The 21,333-nt window shown below is 39.8% G+C and overlaps 1 protein-coding gene across 1 annotated transcript in view; it reads left to right on the forward strand.

The window, feature by feature from the left end:
* Positions 1-21,333, forward strand: part of CRADD (CASP2 and RIPK1 domain containing adaptor with death domain) — an 89,163-nt gene that overhangs the window by 16,243 nt on the left and 51,587 nt on the right. The window lies entirely within an intron of this gene.

Raw genomic sequence — 21,333 nt, forward strand, 5'->3', positions numbered from 1 at the left:
GATATACTGCCCACTTTAAAGGCCTCAAAGGAACTCCTCAGTTTTTAGAAGGAGATGGTCATTTTACATGGTTTTTATTGCCCTGAATTTATGATTGAACGGCTAGTACTTCCACTGCTTAGTGGCTCTTGCATTTGGTAACATTCATTCTATATCACTGAGTGTTTTTGTTGAGAGGGATTATATTCTGATTAGGCAAGTGGTGTGCTGTTTTTTTCTTCTCTTGTCCTACCTGCACGAATATACTGCTTCTTCCTATTCAAAAACTCTTTGGTAAGTCTATGCTGAAATCACTTTGAGTTTGTTTAAAGAAAATGAATCTTGATAATGATAGCAACAATAATATCATGAGATTCATTGTAAAGTCTTCTGTAATCATCTGTAGTCATGCAGATGTTCAGAAAGGCTGACCTTGCTTTTTGCTTTTGCACATAGGCTTTTCCAACTGGCCTTAAGAATTAAAGGACTGGGTTACTTGTTACCTTCTTTCCCTTCTGATAGTATCCTCCGAGATGAAATTTCCCATTGTACGCTTCTTCGCCTTCTTTCTTCAACTTGAGCATTCTGTTGCTAAATGCTATCAAATACTGAGTACTTTTGTCCATAAAGTTTTGGAGGTCTAAGCTGAGGAAATATGTAGAGCGTCCACATTTTGATACTGCTTCCAGGACACTTCCTTCCTTCCTAGTGTGAACTGAGGAAAGTGAATTACTTGTGCAGGATACAGCTGTGCTAATGCTTCTTGTACTAAATAGTGTACTATCCAGTTAAAATTGCAAACCTTAAAATCTGTGTAAATTAAGAAATCATTATTTGCATTTGCTGTCTTTACCTTGTGGGTTCATTCTGAGAAATTGTCGTCATGTCAGCACTGTTGTCTGAGTTATGCATATCCAGACAAGCCTGAAGCTCTTCAGACTTCATCGCTATCTTGCATTACTGTCTGTGGGGTGATTATAACTCTTTCCACACAACACTCAGGAATATTGGAGAACACTAATGTACTAAACAGAAGTCCTGGAATTGAGGATCTAGGAACTGTTAATCCTGTTAGCATCAGAATGGGCACAGTCGCAAAGCATACAAATTCCCGATGGGGGGAGTGGGAGGTGGCAAGAAGCTCTGTACTGCCAAGTGTTAATTAGCCTTCTGATTTGGCACCAGCTAGCAGCTGTGCCCTTCTAGGCTTTGCATTGATAAACAAAGTCCTTTTCCCCTATTTTATGCCGAAAGTACGGCTTTTTGCTTTTTTTGGTGCTCAGTTCCTATTGATTCTACAAGTCATTGCTCTTCCCCTTTTTCCTCCCATAGTGCTACCACCGTTAATTTAGTTACCTAAACTGCTAATTTAGTCTTGTGCATCCAAAAAAAAAGCATTTACAATGTCATATTATTAATGAAGAGTTACTCTCTGAGTAGATTAAGTCTTTTGGCATATTGAGAATGGTAGTACAGGAGCAGGGTATAAAATCCACTGGAAAGCCACGTGTGTTCCCACACCACTGCCATGTAGGCCTGATTCCAAAGGGTTCTACTTCTCAACAGTCCTTATGTAGTTCTAGTCATGTTTCAGCCACAGCTTTTGTGCTTTTTCCCCATTCTGGATGGCTATTTCCTTTTCAGCTTATTATTTCCTTAGGCGTAACCCTTTTACAGATCAGTTGACATTACAACATATAACTGATTTAACTATGAAGTGCAAAACACATTGGTCATGCATACCATTAAAGAGTTTGATAGCATTTCTGAGAACAAACTGAACATCATTGTGTAATATCTTCTTTAGAGATCTAAATGCTAAATCATTATTTAGACCTTGCTCTAGGATTAGATATTCTGCCTTTGTCAAGATGTTTGGAGTAGGTGTGTTATTTTTTCATGTCCTTTCTGATCGGCTCCTGGGTCCAGTGGTATCACAAGATTAAAGAAAAATTCCTTGACACATAGAATATATAGAGAAAGTGTGAAGCATTGGCTGCTTTACCTTGTCATAGTGAACTGCTGTTGACATATCTACACGCTTATTTTCTGCATTGCACCAAACTCGACTATCACATTCTGGGTTTTGTATATCATCTTCCTTGAGTTAAAAAATCAGCAACATCAAAATGGCCCTAAAATGTCCTCCTCCTGCAAAAGCTGCTCCTCTTTCTTTTGCAAAAAACATTCATTCCTGCCATCATGGTCTCCTATCTTTTCCAGGCTGTAGTTTATCTGTTGTAAATCTAAAGTACAGTTGTAACTTCTGCTTTGCCCTTAAGTCATTTCAGCTGTCTAGTAGATGCCCATTGATTCCTTATCACAGCTGTTGGGCTTCCTGCTTGTGCTATGTTTTATAGTCTTACCCACTTCGGTTTTGAAAAAGGGGCTTTCTGAGGACTATCATAAAACTATCAAACCCTTGCTCAGTCCACGTTTTGAACTTGCCAGCTAGGGTCAGTGTTTTTGGTAGGCACATTGTTGCCTTGCCATTGAGCTGTGGAGGCACAAAGGCTTTGAAGGTTTTGTTCTATGGGATTCATTATGTTATTCGTAATCTTCCTTTTCCTGTAGTTGACTTGTAGATGCTCAGAAGGCTTCCTTACCTGTAAAGTCTTAGGAGTAAAAGGAAAGGTGCCTGAGGTTTTGTTCTGCATTTCAATATTAGCCACTGGAATAAGAGGTGATGAAAGGACAGCTGTGCTGGGTCAGACCTAAGGTCTATCATGTGCTGAACACCCCACCGAGTCACAAAAACTCATCGTTACCTGTTTCCAGGCTCTGTCAAGCTGGACACCCACAGCGCTATTGAGAACGAAACTTGACTGGGGGAATCCCAACAGTGGGTAGGACCTACTGCCACTCCCTCTCGCTATCCTGTCTCCAGGCAGAGAGGTGCCGGGTGGCATCCACTGGCTCCTTGCATATGTCTGGGAAGTGGTGTCAGTGATGCCTTGTTTGGGGCTCCCCTCTGGCCCCCCTTCTGAAATTTTTGAACTCCTTGACCCTCAAGCCTCTCCCTTTCTTCCATTTATTTTCATTCTCCTGTTTCCCCACATGTTGCTCTCTGATGCCTGTGCCTGGTGGGGAAAACTAGTCAGAACAGTGGTCAGGAGCAGATGGCTAGGAAGGGATGAGTTGAGGGTAAGCATTTCATCCAGGGTTTTCAGTGACTGCCTTCTCAGGCACAGTTTTTAATACTCAGTTTGATCTTTGAATTTGGCTGGGAACTAGTTAGTCGAAATTACATCTTTTAACACCACAGTCAAAATTATTTTCATGCAAAGTGATCATACAACAACGTGCGTCTGAAGAAATGGCGTATGCCGCGTGTGGAACCCTGAAATGAATTACCTCAGATGTAGAGGCAGAATGCAGTCACTCAAAACAAGGTATGACTTAGGATCAAGATAGTCAGGTTTGGAAAATAAGCTATTGGCAATCTTCCCCCATCGTTCCAGGTTTATAAAATAAATATTGACGTGTGCACAGAAAGGTGGTTGGTGCTTTAGGAATGCCAAAGAGGATGTAGTTATTTGACAGAACTACTAATTCTACACTTATATTTTGCCTAAACCTCATGAGAAAGTGGTGAGAGCTGCTCTCAGCTTTCAGAGGGTCACCTTTTTTTGGTACCTTGAATTCAAAATATACATAGATGCGTAATTACTTTATTTCCTATGGGAAACATATATGTTTAGGTAGTTGAAAATCGGTTGTTCTAGAGAACTCGTACTTCTGGCAGGCCGTGAGTCTCTTACCTTGTGATGTTCCCATACTGAGTGGTGAATCTTTGGCATCAGGAGAAAAAGAAAAAAAACTGAATTTGTTGCTCTTCTTGATGCTTTCTCATGAGGAAAGCTACATGATTAGATTAGTATAGAAGCAAGCTAAATTGCTTGCCTTTAGAATTTAAATCATTTACTCTTTTCCCTCTCTGCAAGTGGATGTTAAGCTCTAGGCAGCAGACAGCTGAACAGTCTGCTCGGAAAAGCTTCTTGCACTTTGAACAAGCAACATTTCACAGCTGGAGCTTTTTCCCAGTACAGAAAGTCTGAGTTACATTTGTACTATAGAATATACCAGTATCTGAGAACTTAATTTCAGATTGGTTTTCAACATGACTAAATCCAGAGCAAAAGATGAAATTTACTTTCTATGTTTCACTTTCTGTATAGCCTACAGCGGTTGTGTAGAGTTTCGATCAATCCGCAAAGCCTAGTAATTGGCCTAGTTTCATTATGAAATCTTGAAATGGAAATTTAAAAGCTGATACCTGTTTGGAGATAAGGGCAATTATAACTCTTTTTGCTACAAGTGGAAGATTCAGGTTTTGATTTGTTTTCATTTTGATCTGGACACAAGTCAACTCTTCTAATATCATGAAAGGCTAAGGAAAAGGTGTTCTTGATGTATGTAGTCCAGTCTGTTCTGTGTTTTCTTATCACATTTCTTATTAGTTCTTATTTTCTGTTGGACCATAAGAAAGATGTGCATGAGCTACAGATGAAAAAAGCTTTTTCTCAAAGATGTCTTTGTCAGCCAACTTCTGGGAACTGGGCAAGGCTGTCTTTCTGTAGCTCCCTTGCCCTTTCCAAGGGATGTTTTCTTAACTGTGGTTGATCAATTGAATTGTAATCTGTAAAGAAAAGCATATAGTAGGACTTTCAAGTACTGATAAGAAAACCGTTCAGTTTGCTAATAATTGATTTAAATAGCTATTAAAAAAGTATATAAAGTTTATGTAAGCTATGAAGTAGAAGTCACTTCATCACTTGCTAAATTTTATCATATACATCCCAACCTGAAGGCGCTAGATTTCAGGCCTACTCTGTGATGTGCCCTAAAGGGATATGCAGGGAAAAATTGAACTTCAGACTGAGTTAGTGTGGTATAGCACCTAAGAGGAGAAACATCTCGCTTTCCTGCCGGGCACTAGGACTAGCAAGTCTTGTTAACAGCAACAAAACTCCCAGGCTTCCTAAAGGCTAGCAACAATATTTTTGCTGTGAAAAAGCGTCTAAATAAAAAAATCCATGAAAGCTTTGATCTTGCATAAGCACTTTACTCTTAGGCCCTGAAGCTTTTATAGTAGTCCAAGTTTAAAACTGATAAAAGAAGATACAACTGACCTGTGTAAAACCAGAGACCCAGTTGTATTACGTTTCGGACGAAGCATTTTCCAAAGATTTTAGCTTTTCTTACAAGGTACCTCTCACTGCTTGAAGTGGGGAGCGTGTTAACACCAACAGGGAGGCCTGAACGTGCCAGGTGTTTATGGTAGAGATCTTTTAACTACGTTACAGTTTTTCTAGGGATTCAGCAGGTTGTGATCAGCAAAGGTATTACATTCGGAAGAGAAGAGGAAACTGGTCTAAAATATAAGTAGTCATTCAGCTGAGCTCGTGGTTTCAGTAGCTGCACGCACCTCAGTTTTCCTTTACTTAACCTGCTTTGATTTGACTGTCTCCTATTATGCTCATCCTAATGTTTTTGTCTTGCCCGGCTCCCCTGGAATGGAGATAAGGCTTGCTGCTGGTAATGTCTGGTGTGTTAATTGTCATGTTCTGCCTTGACTTGATTATTTTTAAAAATGGCACCATATAATTGACTTTTCAGGAACAGTTTTCTTTTAAAGGGTTCAGTTTGTTCTATCAGCAGCATTGTTGCTATATAGGGTTTTTTTTTTTCAGAATTTCTGATCCAAGTGATTTATGGCACTTGAACTTGCCAAACTGTTCTGTGATTTACTCTATGTGGATTTTAATCTTTGTCCAGGACTTGCAGACTACCCATATAAAATATGTTTGGAAGAGGAATTTCCCCTTTCAACTCTATAGCAAAGATGATGTAAAAAAGCTAATGCAACGGTCTGCTCCACTCCCATGGGTGACCGAGATGGGCTACAGTTACACACGCCATCTTATTGTTCTCATTCTGAAAAAATGTTACTAAAGAAGATGGGGTTTAGATGATTGTTTAGATGACGGTTGTGCCCAGAGAAGAGAGATGTAAATGGCGGACTCTGGTCTAGATCTGAACCATGACTAAACTTTATCTGGATGCCAAACCAGGATCCCAGAAATCTGATGTCTCCTGCAGCCCTGTATGAGATGACAGGTTTCCCTTCGCTGGGTCTCTCGGGGAGCAGCTGGAGCACGCCACCTGCAATCGCCGCCATGGAGAAGGGGATAACGCTGGGCTTTGCTTTCTAAGCCTTGAGGGTTAACATCTTCAAATCTTTCCCCTGCATTCATCATGAAAATTGGTTTTTTCCCTCATGAAAGCTAAGAACAGCAGGTTTGGCCACACGACTCCAGGTGCTGGGCATTTAGACAAAACAGCAAATAGTGTCATGCACGTGGAAAAAGGGTTGGCAGTGCTGGAATGAAAGCAAAGCAAAGCTGAGGGTAAATGTGAATGTCATGGTCCAGAGACCTGCCTGTTTAGCTCCCACTGCCGACTGCAGCGTTGTTCCCAGATGGCCTTTTCAGTTCATGACTTACTTGATGTGTAGGTTTCAGTTTATTTGTGGCAGTGAGCAGCGTTTTTAAAGAACACTTTCAGAGCGCTCATGCAGTCATAATTCTCAGTTACTCACCCAGGCTTAACTGTTCCTTTTTACTGCCTGTCTTGTTGGTCACAAACCATTTCTTAACATGCTGTTGTCAAGTTGTCTCTAAACCCTGGCGTGGTCTCTTGTGTGTTTTGTTTTGCTTTTTGGCCTGATCTGCTGCAGTTATACAAATGCCATACATCTTAGTTTTCCAAAGATTGCCCGAGTCTTCGTTTGAGGGCGGTGAACTCCCTTTCCCCATCCCTTTAGGACGACTGTATTTACTTCCTATCATTACAGTCACTATGTACAGTCTCTTAAAAACCTTCCTCCTTGAGCATCGATAAACCACCCTAAGAGTCTTTTGCTTGCATCTTCAGTAGATGGCTTCCTCAATCCCCTCCCCTGTGTGCCGTGCACCCAAATGATACCGGGCTGCTTAAAGTCACTTGATATAATGACAGAGGAGACTGATACACAGAATTGCTTTTGGTGCATTAGTTTGGTGATCCACAAATAACTGTATGCATAATAATCTGCACTGCATTCTGGTTCCTCCAGTTCCAAAACCAGGTAGATGCCATGACGCAGGCAGTTGTTTTTACATAAGAGTGTCAGAATTGTCATAGCAGGTAATGGTGTATCTTGATAGGGCCAGTCCCATATTTTCTTGTGACTTAGGGCTTTTTGAGACGCATAAAAGAAGCCCCATATTATTGGATTAGGAATAAAACTTCTCCCATGAAAAATTCCTTCCCTGCCTTCTTATAGCTAATAGTTAGATTTAAATTGTGGCGCATGAGAAAGCTTATGCTGTTATTTAAAACAAACACAAAAAAAGAAAAAAAAAATGCCTCTGTGTGTTGGTGCCCTCTTGGTTTCAGTTTGATTTTGTGTCCGTGCAGAACACAGTCTAGCAGAGCAGACTAAAGAGAGCAGAATAATTTGGGAATTTTAATCCTGGTTCTACCCCTGATTTAATGTATGGCCTTGGGCAAGTGACTATTGGTCTGCTTCCCATTATGTGCAGTGGAGGCAATGATATTCATTTATGTATCTCTTGGAGCTACTCAGCTGTGGTATGAATACACAGGGTGGATGGCCCCACCAGACCTGCAATAACTGTGGTGGGTACCATGAAGGACTTCTTAATCACTTGCTATATATTTTTATTGCCCCCTGCAAGGCCAGACAGATTTGAAATTTATAGTTCTGAGAAACTAGAGTCCTTTGTTCATACTATAAGGCTTTTTTTTTTTTTTTTTGCAACATGGGGATATCTAATTTATTAAAAGATTCAGTCAGCTGGAATATGCACGTCTGAAAGCAGCACACAGCAGAAGGTTCCAAGAGGAGGCCAGATGCACGAGTCTGTTTTCGGAGAGAGAAAGAATGAGGCAACTGTAAAATAAAAGATGTCTAAACTGTAAAATAAAAGATGTCTAATGTAGTTAACATATAAGTACCGTATGCAAAATGTATAGTTTGCTCTCTTCCTCCATCATGCTAGAATATGATGGTGTTTCAAACCTCATCAGTTTTTTACTTTGTAGTATGTTAATGCTTTATGATAGGTGACAGGTTTGATGGCATCTGCTTTTCTCAGATTAAAAAAAAAAAACCACCACCTGCCTTCCCTTTCATTTGGGGCCTGCAAAGGGTTAAGAATTGCTGTATGCAGACATATACCCTGCTGTATTGATATTATGTATGTTGTAATAGAAAACAGAACTATCCAGGTCAAATATCAATAGCATTCTATAAGCCTTTCTAGGAAAATATAATTAAAACCATTCAAAGCTGTTTCCCATAACTGAATTTGCTGTGTCTTATTGACTTCAGTCCCACATCTACTGTGTGATATTATTATTGACGTTGAGTTTTGCCTATTTCAAAATGAAAGACAACATTAAATCAGGTGGTGGCATTTATTTTATTAGAAATCTTGTCCTCCTCTTCTCTCTATAAAGCAAGGATCATACTGCATTGTTTCAATAACAAAAGGGTGATTGGTGTAAATTGTCATAGTCCCACTGAATACAGCTAAATCTAGACCATCAGCTGAGAACCTGTCCCGCATTCTACGATTAAGCAAGATACTAATTTGCACCCCAAGGCTACCAAGTCCAGTTCTACCTTTGGTTTTATTATCAAGCTACTTGGTTTCATATTAAATATCATGAGGAGGATTTATAGTAAGAAGTTCACTAAATTGTTTGAGTATTTCATTCAGACAGAATGAGTTTGCTTTTCTAATTCTGACCCTCCCTCTCCTCAAAGCAGATATTTTGTCTTTTCCCTGCATTTAATTCATCAGAGTATACTCTTCCAAGCATATAATTTTCATGATAAAAGCACTTTGTCTTTTGAGTAAGTTCTGAAAACCTATTTACTAGCACAGTCTCTTTAAAAAAAAAAAAAACAAACCTATCATAGTCTAAAAAATGGACTATTTATATGAAAAATCTGGCGTTATATCATATCAATTAATTGAATTTATTCTGCAGATTTGTACCAAGTATTAAGTACAGCTGTATTTTCACCCAAATCTGCTAGTGGATTAGTTTTTAGTTATAAATATTAATAATATGGAATTGTTTCTGCAAATATTACAAGAGCCTAACAGGAATCTTTTCTGAGAATAGATTTGTTATTGTTGTTGACTGTAGATTTCTTAGCAATTAATGGTTATCTCACAACATGCAATCAATAGTTAAGATTTTTGAAGAAATCAGATGTATGCATATGTCTAAAATAGATGTGTATATGTATATCTTTATATTACAAAGAAGAAATGGACTTATAACCTTGCAGAGAGTTCAAATGCATCTTTCTGTAAAATTAAACGTTACTCATTTAACATTGGCATGATTTTACTGGAATCAGACCTTTGCCTGCAGCAGGTAGGGGTTGCATTGTAGAAGAGGGAGAAGCATTTGGTCTGTTTCCTTTAGAACTCTACTTTAATAGTAGTATATCAGATCTGCCTGTGGCTCGAGAAGACTACCTTGATTTAACATTAACTTGCTTTAAAGACATTTAGACATGGAAATTTATTGATTGTGACGGCCTGAAATATTTCATAGTCCACTAATGTGCATTTTTATTTAGTTAGAGCTTAATTACTAGAATAAGGAGTAGCCTTCATGCCCAGAGAGAGTCAGTGGTAGCACTCAGAAAAATCTGATGGTCAGTAGTAAATGTACTCAGGAAGATATGAGGTGAAAGGAAATCATTCTGAAAGCACTGAGAGCTGAATAGGAATATTGTATAAAGAACAACAAAAATTAAAATAATTTTTCCTTCAGCAAATATCTTTTTGCCTTATAATAACTTAATAGATACATGTGAAGTTGGTAGACAAAAAGCCTTCTGTATGAACCATAATTTTATTCTTTGTGCTGTCAAAATTGCTATAATTCTTTGGCTGATTTTTTAAAATTACATCCTAAAGATTATATGAGCTATTTTCTTTGTTGCTATTTGATCTGAATGTTCAGCTATGAATTCATCTGGATGAATAGTACATTAATTTATTTTCTTTTTCAAGTCATTTAAGTTACCTGCAAATTTTAGGCAGGTCTGAGCCATAATTTCTGTATTCCACTTTCTGAAAAAAAATCTAATATTTCAATTTGAAATACAAAATATTTTATAAGTTAGGTATTTGTATAATGTTGTAGTAACTATGTGTTTTGATGTTAATATTTTCTGCTCATGGTATTAGAAAGTACATCAGTATGTGAAAGGGAGCAAGAATTAATAATTTAAAAATCCTTAGAGCCCTTGTGTCAGTTTCATTAGTTAGTTCATGTCATTTATATTTTTTTCATGTCTAGCCTAAAAATGGTTCCACAGTCTGGTTTTGTGTTGATGTATGTCCTCTCTAAATATAAAGGTCATGGTGTTAAAATACTTGCCAAGAGTAATCTATGGGGACTGTGAAGTACTGTACTGTTGTTCCCTTTAAACAAAAATGCTTACAAACACTGAAAAGAACAAGCATACAAACTGGACAGTGGTTATAATTTTTCACTCAGAGAATTGTATCTTTTCCAAAATTGATAGTGCTGTGCTATGTCATTGCAAGAGATACTGTTGATGACGAGCATTATAGCACGACAGAATGTTCTCCATTAAAACTTCAGTGTTTTAGCATACAGGTGGCAGTAGGAAGATTAGACCAAGCAGATGAATATTATCAAAAGACAACAGGAAAAGAAATCTGATTCTTGACCTTCATCCCTTGTTTTCACTGTAACACCAACCCCCTCCCACCCCCACAGAACCCATGAATACCTGGAAAAAACATTGTTAAATCAAGTTCTTACACGCATCCATGCATTTGGCAAAGTCAGCTGTTTGTCTGGGCCTGCTCCTTTTTATTTTTAACTCTGCTCTTATTTGCTGTGTGAGAAGCATCACTGCAGTATGTAGAAAAATTGTAATTGCAGGAACATATGCAGTAGAATATTTTTCCAGGTATAAATTATTTATTTTCTTTATCTTTAAGATTATTGTAGAACACTATGATTTTATGATAATTATCAGGCCTTGTAAGGTAGTTAGAATATTGTATCACAGTTTTATGAGTTCAGAGACAGGACCTTACTGTACAAGAGTGGTTAATGCATATGGATACACCTCCAAAGTTTCCAGTAACAATTACATTCCAAGAAAGTTGCTAAATATATTGCTACCAAGAATCTTCTCTTTTTTTCCTCCCTCCATCTTTGATGTCATTTAGGAGTGCCAAGAATTTTCACTTCACCTACTTAAAACATTTAAATGTGAATATAAAATTTGATTTAGACTTTATTCTACCAGGAAGTTTGATTTTGTGGCTATCACCTAGAAGAAATTCCCACTGTATTAAAAGCGAGTTTTGCTTCTGTCAGGACGGCAGGAATCGGTGCAGAGTTGCAATCGGCCCTTCGTGGCAAAATTATTCTGAGACCATACGAGGTTGTTGGTGTTGTTATTCTAACTGAAAACTTAACTACAAAGGCATGAAAATAAAGTTTGCAAGATTAATTTTGATCACTTTTTTACATTTTGTAATTCAGAGATATAAAGTAGTTGATAGTGTTATGCTCAGTGTTTTAATTTAGAGATATGTTACCCTTATAAATTTGGAGGGGAAACAAGTTCTTAATGCAATTTTTATATGCTCAAAGCAAAAGCTCCAGTCGATTTAAAAATATGACGTATTTCTTTAGGTCAGTGTTATACTTACTACACAGTTTCTACCCAAGATTGCTTTGCAAAGTGAGAGCAGATGATGATTGGGGTACTTTGCAGGCAATAATAACCTGCATTTTCTCACGGGAACCTTAGAAGCAGTGTGACATGATGAAGGTAAAAGCAAATTGAATTAGAAAAACAGCAAACATTGTATTTTATAACCCAAAATAAAATTCTTCAGCAGCAACTAGTCCTGTAATGTAATCCAATCTGTTTTAATACTGAGATTTTTCCAAGAAAGCAGGAAACAGTAAAGGGTAAGGCTTTCAAACCTCTGCTGTTTCGTTTACAGATCCCTTGTGTTAATTTAATGTTTCTAGGGAACTGGGGCTCTTTCTTTTTTCTCAGAATCCCTTCTCCAGGAAATACTGAGTGGTGTGGTGCTGAGAAGCCGTCATGGTTTACAACAGATAAGCCAAAGGACCTGGCTTCAAATTCCACACTTCTTTGAGAAAACAAAACACGCCAATGTGTGTTCTTGCTCAAGCTCCCTCGCAAGCTGGTGATTTCTTGTGAACATATTACAGAAAGCTTACCTTAGAAGGAACTTAGCAGGCAACCTTAAGGGCCTTGACTCTCCTCCCCTTCTCCTGCCTCTCCAGCGCATGCATTTACATCTAACAGTTTTGTAACAACACAAGTGGTAAGCTTAAAAGGTAAATATTTACAGCTATTACTTTTGAAGCATTACCTTAAAAATTTTACCGGCACAAAATTTACACTCCTGCTGCTGTGGCCATGCTAGCTAAAACCCTTGCAGATGCAATTACTGTCCCTTCTTAAACCCTATCAGTGGTTTTTAACCTGTTCTTGAACCACCCACATCGCCCTCCGCCCCCCAAAACCCAACCAAACAACAAAAAGACCCACCTGGCAAACTCTGTTTTTGCAGACAAAACTGATTTTGTTTGAAAAAATATAATGAGTTGCTAGCAAAAGCAGTCTAGCTGATGTAAGCCGTATGCTTCTGAGGAGTCTTGCTTTTGTAGCTTTAGGAGATGTCTGCGTTATGCACATTTTGGCTTCTCAGTGCTTTTTTTCCCCTCATTCTACTGGTTGAAAAAAAAGGAATCACAGTATGAATTGTGAAATTTTAACAGCTATAGCTTCTGGGGGTTTTATTAGCAGTGAGTTATGGGTATAAACAGCAGGGTTGCAGTAGCAGGGGGCTGCAGGGGTGTCCTGTGTGGGAGGAGGCCACCAACTGTCCTGTGCCAGGCACCGCTGTGTCCAGGCGGCTCTCAAACTGGCAGAAGCAAGCCACCCTGGCCAGAGCGTCTGCCGGCCAGGGCAGCCCACAGCACCCGCTCATGCACCCTCAGGAGGAGCAGCACTGCAAGCAGGAGGAGACACGTGGAAGGAGATGTTGTGGGGGACACGGCTGGAGGCAACTCTCATCAGAGGAGGGAAGCCTCCGAGGGACCATGGCCATGGGGGACCCACACCGGAGCAGGGTCATCCCTGAGGGGACTGCGACCATGGGGGAGCCATGCCGAAGCAGGAACACCCCTGAGGGGACTGTGGCCATGGGGGAAGCACGCTGGAGCAGGGACATCCCCGAGGGGACTGCAGCCATAGGGGAACCACGTCAGAGCGGGGACATCCCCAAGGGGACTGCGGCCACGGGGGACCCGTGCCAGAGCAGGCTCATCCCCTAGGGACTGTGGCCCGTGGGGAAACCACGCTGGAGCAGGGACATCCCTGAGGGGACTGTGGCCATGGGGGAACCACGCTGGAGCAGGGGCCCCCCCGAGGGACCGTGGCCGTGGGCGTCCCATGCCGGCACACAGGAAAACAAGAAAGAGTCAAGGAGCAGTGGAGGAGGACAAATAAGAGGAAAGGAGCTGCTTTCAGAAAGAAACCGTTGCGCACATGACCCTGACCTGCTGTGCTGCCTGTCGCCTCGCTGAAGGAGTTGGGACGACTGAGTGTAACGCATGACAAAAACAAGGGAAGCTGTGTAGGAGCAGGGGAGAAGAGGTGTTTGGCTGAAGTTGAGCTTAGGGAAGGGGGAGGAGGGTGTTTCCCTGGTTATGTCTTCTTTTTTTCTCAATACTTGAATCAGTAATTAAAAGTTTGTATTAGTTGGCAAGAGATTAAATGAGATTCGCCAAGTTGAGGCTCTTTTGCCCACAGTGCTGAAAAAGGGAAAAGCAAAAATTAAATGGCATCCTTTATAAGCAGCAGGCTCTACTTGCTTCAGTTGTTGTTTGGCTGGCTTGGGAGGAGATTTTCAGGAAATTTGTTCTTGCGGTACAGAACATCCCAATAAACTGATGTTTTTCTCTCTGGTCAATGATTTTTTGATTACTAAATAAAGATAGAGATAATACCAAAGGTATAGCTGTATCTTCTCCCAGTCCCTGGGCAGAGCTCTCACTGCATCTGGGATTCATGCAGAGGGAGCAGAGATTGGCAGAAGGGAAGAGCTTTGCGCTAAATCGTCCATGCTTAGCTCCAGGCCCTCCTCCAGTGCCATGAGGCTTAGGAAAGAGAATTTAGCAAATAGTTGTACGTGTAACATTGCGAATGCTGCTGCCAGGCTGCTGTAGAGTCCCAGTCATTGTTCAGGATTATGGTTGTGAAATTGGCAGTTCCTGGAATCAACACCAGAGTGGGGTGTTATGGCATTCTAGAGATTTCCCAAGATTTAAGGAAATATCTTGGGAATCTTCTTCTTCAGGGACAGCTGCTACTCCCAGATAAACAGAGGGAGACAAATCTCAGGCTCTGGTAGATAAAACGTTGCACTGACTTTCTTCTCTTCAAACCTTGTTTCCTGGGTGGTGTTATAGGAGGGGGAGCTCTGCATTTGCTTCACCAGCAGGTTTACACTTAGACTGGGTATTAGATGAACTAATATTGAGGAGTACCAGGAGAGAAAAAAGAACAAGGAAGTTTGGATTTCAGGGGATGTTAATATGCCGAACACCATGCTGCTCAGATCTGTAGCACTTCAGAGCTTCTCACTCCATTTTTGAAAACGTAGTTGGATCCTTTTGAAAACATAGTTGACTCCTACTAAGAATTCTTGCTAATATGGGCTAGAAGCATTGTCCCTACCAATTATGGAAACAAACTTTGAAAAATAAATTGGCTACTGTGTCAAGAATTTGCAAAATAAACTTCCTCTCCCCTCACTGCCGCTTCCAGATTTTTCTTTTGTTTTTTCTTCCTTGTGTGTAAGCTGTCCAGCATTGGCTGTGTTGTACAAAGTAACAATGATTTCTTCTAGTCCATGTTTTAACTCTTTGAAACAGCATATTATGAGTGTAATTTTCTCTTAAACAGACTTTGAGAAAGCATAAACATAAAAATAATGTAAGGATAACATAAGAATGGCCATAGAAAGCCAGACCAAAGTCCATCTGGCTCAGTAACCTGTTTCCAGTCACAGTCTATGGAAAGGTGTGAGAACAGGACATGCCCATAGCAGTACTTGTATGCCCTGCTCCTCCAGCAGTTTGATGCTTACAGACATCGTGAGCTGGAAGTTGGTATCTTTATGTTTCATAGCCCTTCATGGATATTTTTTCTCCCTTAATTTGAGAAGTTGCTTGTCGAAATTTGGCATCCGTGTCTGGAAACTGTGATCAGATTTAACTTTGATCTGCTTCTCCCATTCTGCTGAGTTGTTTCTGTTTTCATCAGACTAGCAGCTGATGTGCATTTCTGTTCCCCACACATGGAGCTGACTCCTCTGTAGAACCGTCTTGGCAACCAGCAGGCACTTCTGCGATTCTTCTTTGTCGAATTCAAGGCGAGAAAACAATACACTCCCACTAAGGATGTAGGCCCAGGATGACCATTTAATAAAAACACACACCTTCAAGCACAAAGGTAAGTTCCACATCTACAAATAGAGGTACAGAGGAAGACCCTTTCTTTTTTGCCTTCCTCCCCTCAGGTACTTGTTCATTCACTGGGGCTCTTCCTAGACTCAGGGGACTGAAGTGAGCCTTTTTTGCTTTTGTGATTAGCTCTATATAGTCAGGTGGTGAGATTATTTTATTAATGAATACTTCTGAATAAGAATAATGGCATCTGCCTACCTCAGGGTGTCAGTTTGGTGTTATTTACATAAAGCCTTGCACAAAGAATTGAAGCATTTCCTTTTGTTGGCTATCTTCCCCATATGAAAAAATCCACGGTAGCGTTACTAGGAGTGACTGCATTCTGGCTGGCGCAACCTTTGGCGTTGATTATTTCTATTCTGCGTAGGATTAATCTGCACTTTTTGCGCAGTCATTCAGCAATAATGTGAAATAATACATGCTGTAAGTTGCTTACACTGGTGATCTTCTACATCCACTGAAAAAGCCACTCTCTCTGCTCTGCAGCTTTATCTGTTAACTGATTTTCTTGGAAGTCAGAAGGAAGATAATAAAACTGTATTCTCTGCATACCAGAGATATAGAATTTGTCCTGTGTCATACTGAGTAGTGCTTATTAATTCATAGCTGCTGTTTCTTTTTTTTCTTTTTTAATGACGACGACAGTTTATGGGTGTTTAATTTACAGGAGGTAAGAATGGGTTTCCATGTCACAATACAGGTTTTAGGTGTAATAATCATCAGCAAGAAAATCAGAAACAGACTCTCGTTACAAAATAGGGATTAAACCAACTGACCTTTTACGCAAATATAGTAATACTCATTTTCACAAAAGTTGCCTAAGACCTGCAGCAGGGTTTTCTGCTCACATTTATATAACTTTTCCATCCCATTCCCTTTTGTTGAGTAGTACTGAAGTTGAATAAAACTGGCCTTTTAAGTGAGAGGGTCTTAAATGTACAGTATATTCTGTAAAGATAAAAGACGCTAAAGATTAGGGAGAAGCTCTGCTTCTAGTTTATTCTGAAATGAGTAACAGTATGACTGAGTTTGACCTTTGGACGTGAGGACTAGGCATTATTAATGTAAAGGTTTGTGACTGCAGTTTGAGACCATTTGAAGCGTGGTTATAATTGCATTGTCTTTCACTTACATAGAACTAATTTACGAGCCAGGGCTTTGATCATTTGGGTTGATCCAGACCAACACAGATCAGCCTATGGACAGAAGCCTGTGACGTTGTTCCAGAATACTGAAAGTCCTGGTGTGGAATAGCAGTGATTAGTTGATACCCAAACTGGATACATGCCACAAGCTTTTGATTAAATATGAAATTGACTTTGCCACTGTCATGATTTCCAGCATTTCTGAGTTTACCTTGTCTTTTATTCTTGTAGAATCATTTCATGCTTACAGGATGTTGTGGATAGAAAATAATACATTCATCAGTATGAGTGCTTGTCCAGAAAAGAGCATGCTTCCTAAAGAGGATGTTGCAGCATAACTGAGAAAAGCTAAGGATGTCAAAGCTTTGTCAGCAGAGGCTGGGCATAGAGGAGATTCAGAGAGCAAGAGATTAGGATCCATGCACCCGCTGCAAATTGGTCTTCCTACGAAATGTGTGAATGAGCTGTTGTCTGATTTGAGTTCACTGTTATCTGTGCCTAGTCAACAAATCTCATACTAGCCTTGGAAAGGTGCCATAGGGGAGGCCTGTCTGGCCCCAGTGGCCTCTCTGGACAACGCGTGGATACTTGCAGAGCAGAAAGCATGTTCTCATTTTGGGCTAACTAGGCTGTCGAGTAGAAGGCTGTGAAAGACTTGTCTCTTAAGGCGGAGAAAGGAATAAAGTACTTTGACCGGGGGTTGCATATGCCTGTTTGTTGCCTCCTTTAGAGAGCGTTCAGCTTCTTTGCATTCTCTTCCTCAGCTATAACATAGCTGGTGATTTCTGTGACCAGCTGCAATTAAATAGCTGCAACATAAGAAGAGTAATTCTTTTACGAACCTTCCAAGCTAAGCAAAAGAGGGATTGGCACAAAAAATGAAATAGCCATCTGAATGGAACTGGTTTGCTGCCTGCTCACAGATGTTCTGTGAACAAGAGGGAGGGGAGCGCTGCGGGCTTCTGCGCTTGCTCCCTTCCAGGTTCTTGCCTGATTTACTACGCAGCGAAGCCTCGTCAGTCGCTAGCAGCTGATACCCTAGCAATGAACCAGTGGAGTCAAAAGTCGTCCTGTATTATTTATTAGTTGGTCACAGCAGTGTGAGAAACTTAAAATGAGAACAGGCCCTGTTTTTCTCATCAGTCACTGTCTCTGGGTGTGGAGGCCTCATTATGTGGGGCAAGGAAAAAAGATGATTCTTTTCGTTTTCCAGCTAACAAATGAAGCCACAGAATGAATAGATTGTTTCCCCAAAGTCTATGGCAGATTCAGGAACAGAACTATTAAGTCCCAGTCCACTCTCCTAACCACAGACTATTTTTCCTATCACCAATTAAATAAAATAATTTTAAATCTTTCAGGGCTGTTTTTCAGGGATACCTCAGAGCTGACTGCACTGGTCCACCTTAACCTGTAAGTATTTTAGTGAGTAGTATTTATTTGACTTAAAAATTGGCAGTAATTTGACTTCTGAGATTAAATTCTCCTACTATCTCACTTTTGAATCCTTCAGTATCTCCAAAAGTGGAGAGAAACTGCTATTTCCCTTGTAGTTACCTGAGGTAGTATTTCAAAATCATCAGTGTGTATCTTTTCTCGAAAGCCTTGTAAAATAATTTTTTAAATTCCTGACATATTGCAACCCCTCACTAGGTCTAAATATTTTTTTGTATCATTCTTGCGCCCTTTCTTATAAATCCAGGGGCTCACTTCTGCTGCAGGGATTAGGAGGCACAGAGATGAATGTGTTAAAAAAAAGAAATTCTTTTCCTTTACAGTTGTGGATGTCTGAACATTAGATTCCAGTGGGTATAAAGAATAGGTATCACCTTATTTGCATTGAATTTTCACTTGGAATCTGGAATTGGATTTAGGAAAATTTACCAAAATACGTAACTCTAGAATGCATGAATTTTAAGCTGTATTTCAATAATTCCTCATTTTTGTACTATTAAGAATGAATTTGCTGCAGCCCATTTTAATGGCTTTCAATGTGCTTATTAGGATTCCAGGACGCTTATTGTTTGTACCTCATAAAATACAACGCTATCCTTCAGCAAACAGGTTTTCCTTTTAACAGTCCTTTTAAGTTCACTTTATGAAGTAACAAAGACATGCATTAAAAGACAGTATTGGATAGCTACTGCCAAGTTTCAGTGAACAATTTTTTATTTAAATTAGGAATGGAAAAGATTTCCTGAACCTAGCATTTGTCCTTTTACTGTGCCAGACAACCTCCTTACACTATTCCATTTGCAAAGTGATCAAAATCCTGTTCTTTGTCTTCACTCCTGTTATTAAAAATATGTTCCAAAACCTCAGTGTGGTCAGGCTAGAAGCTTTCTTCTAACTTCAGCCTAAATTTCATTATGGTCAGTTTATATCCACTTGTTCTTGAATTAATATTGTCATTTTGCTTAAGTAGGTCTTTTACCGCCTCTGTGATGTATTTGTAGAAAGAGATCTTGTTCCTTCTCAGCCTACATCTTCTGAGGCTGACTAAGCCAAGCTCCTTGGGTCCTTTCTTGTATGATAGGCTTTCCATTCCCTTGACCATTCTAATTACTCTGCTCTGCACCAGTATGAGGCCAGTTTTTTTCAATATGGGTAATGGAAACTTTGCTCAGAGCTCCAGGTGAGGTCTTGCTTTGTAGAACAGCAGTGATCTTTATCTAGCAGAAACACATCTGATAACGCTTCAGAAGGATCTTTGTCTTTTATGACTTCATCAGGGTGATTCTTTGTGTGATTTTCTGGGTTAGTTGTCTTTGACATTTCCAGCTGATGAGTTCTCAGTTTCTAGCAGAAATTTTGCTTTTAGTCCTTTTGTTCTCGATTTTGCTTTTTCATTTGAGTTCCGTGGAATTTCTATAGCAATAGTTCACAAGGTCAGCTAATTTTTCCTATATGTTATCTCCTCAGTCCAGCTGATTATTTAATAAACTGGTTCCCTTCAGTTTATCAAACTTGCGTGTTTGAAGTTCCAAACTTTTATTACGGGCATTTTGCTTATCTCTCTTACTTAGTTTAAACAAAATCAAATAATGGTCTCTCAACCTGTGATAATTTCCTTTGTGCAATTGTAATATAGATTGTATTATAGATTGCAATTGTATTATCTTTGTTACTTCCAAAATGAAGCCTAAAAAATCCACAAGCCCTCTTGTTTAAGCAGTTGTTTGGTAAAGAAATACACTGGATCTCTCATCCAGAAATGACTGGGCCCCCTCTTTTTACAAGATCCATTTGCTCTCCTATTGGTATCTCATAATCGTATATTCTACTAGGAATTGTGTCCTTTGAATCTCTTTAATGAAAATTGTAGATATTGCTGTATCAATATTGGTCTAGTTCAGGTAAAAAGTTTCACTGGGGAAAAACGGAAAAAAATCTGCTGCAAATGAACTCAGAGCCTGCTGCAGACAGCCTCCTTCCCCTAAATGGATTTCATATTGTCAATCCTATTCCTTGTTATAATATTGCCTTTGATATTATTCATGCTCAGTTCTTCCCCCTCCATTTTTCCTTCTTTTTTTACCTTTGCTAAAGATAGTCACGTTCTAGTCCTGACTGCATTGTCCCTTATTCCTGCAATGTTTTGTTTCACATTTTGCACCACCAATTGAAATTCCTTTTTATTTTTTTGTCTGTGGCCTAACTATTAGTACACAAACATTTGCCTTGTTTCTCACTGACCACATCCATTTCCCTCGCTGGATTAGGCATAGTCCTGTGTTTCCTGCTCTCTGCAGTTTGAAATTTGTTTTCTTTCTCACTTTTGTCCGTCCTTCTACTCACTGACATTTCTCTGCCCATTGACATATCTGTAATTCCAAGAATTTTCATGATCATTTTTAGACCTAGATCCATGTCCTATATCCATGTGATAGACTGTACGCTATTCTTTTTTCTAGATCCAGTCAGATGACAGGTTTTCCAGTTCTTCTTCTTCAGAATAGTCTCTCATCATGTATATCTTCTTCCTGTTCGCAGTGTTGATGTGAATCTGATTCGTCTGTCTTCCATTCCTCCTCCTGTCTGTGGATCATCCTGCTTTCTGTTTTACTTGCAGTCCACTGCAAGTGGACTACCAGGCTGTTCCTCAGTATCCTGGCCCTCAATATTTCTGCTCTTTTCTCTTCTTGTAGCGCTTTTTTTCCCTTGTTTCCTTTTTCTCCACTGCTAGTAGGTTTCATTCTCTGCTTACGTGGGTCATCCTCATCTAGGGGCTGCTTCCCAGACCTTCCCCTCCCCCTTTTCTTTTTCCTGCAGATCTGTTCCATGTCACTGTCACTGTACTGAGCTCTACTGGTAGCCTTCTTGCATTAAAAAAAGTGTCTGTCAAATACCCAGTCAAGGAAAAGGGGCATCTCCATTTCTGTATCCCATCATCTTTGTTGGCTTTGTAATTATTTGGGTCTGCCCCACTGCTGCCGTAGTCACCGGCATTGCTTTCTCGTCTTTGCCCTTAATTTGTAACAACAAAAACAATAAGAAAAACCTTCCTCTTCCAAACTCCTGAACAGACTGCCCTCTTTACTGCTCTCCGTTGCTG

Source organism: Struthio camelus, chromosome 1 (genome assembly GCF_040807025.1).
Source record: "Struthio camelus isolate bStrCam1 chromosome 1, bStrCam1.hap1, whole genome shotgun sequence".
In the NCBI taxonomy this organism is placed as follows: Eukaryota; Metazoa; Chordata; class Aves; order Struthioniformes; family Struthionidae; genus Struthio; species Struthio camelus.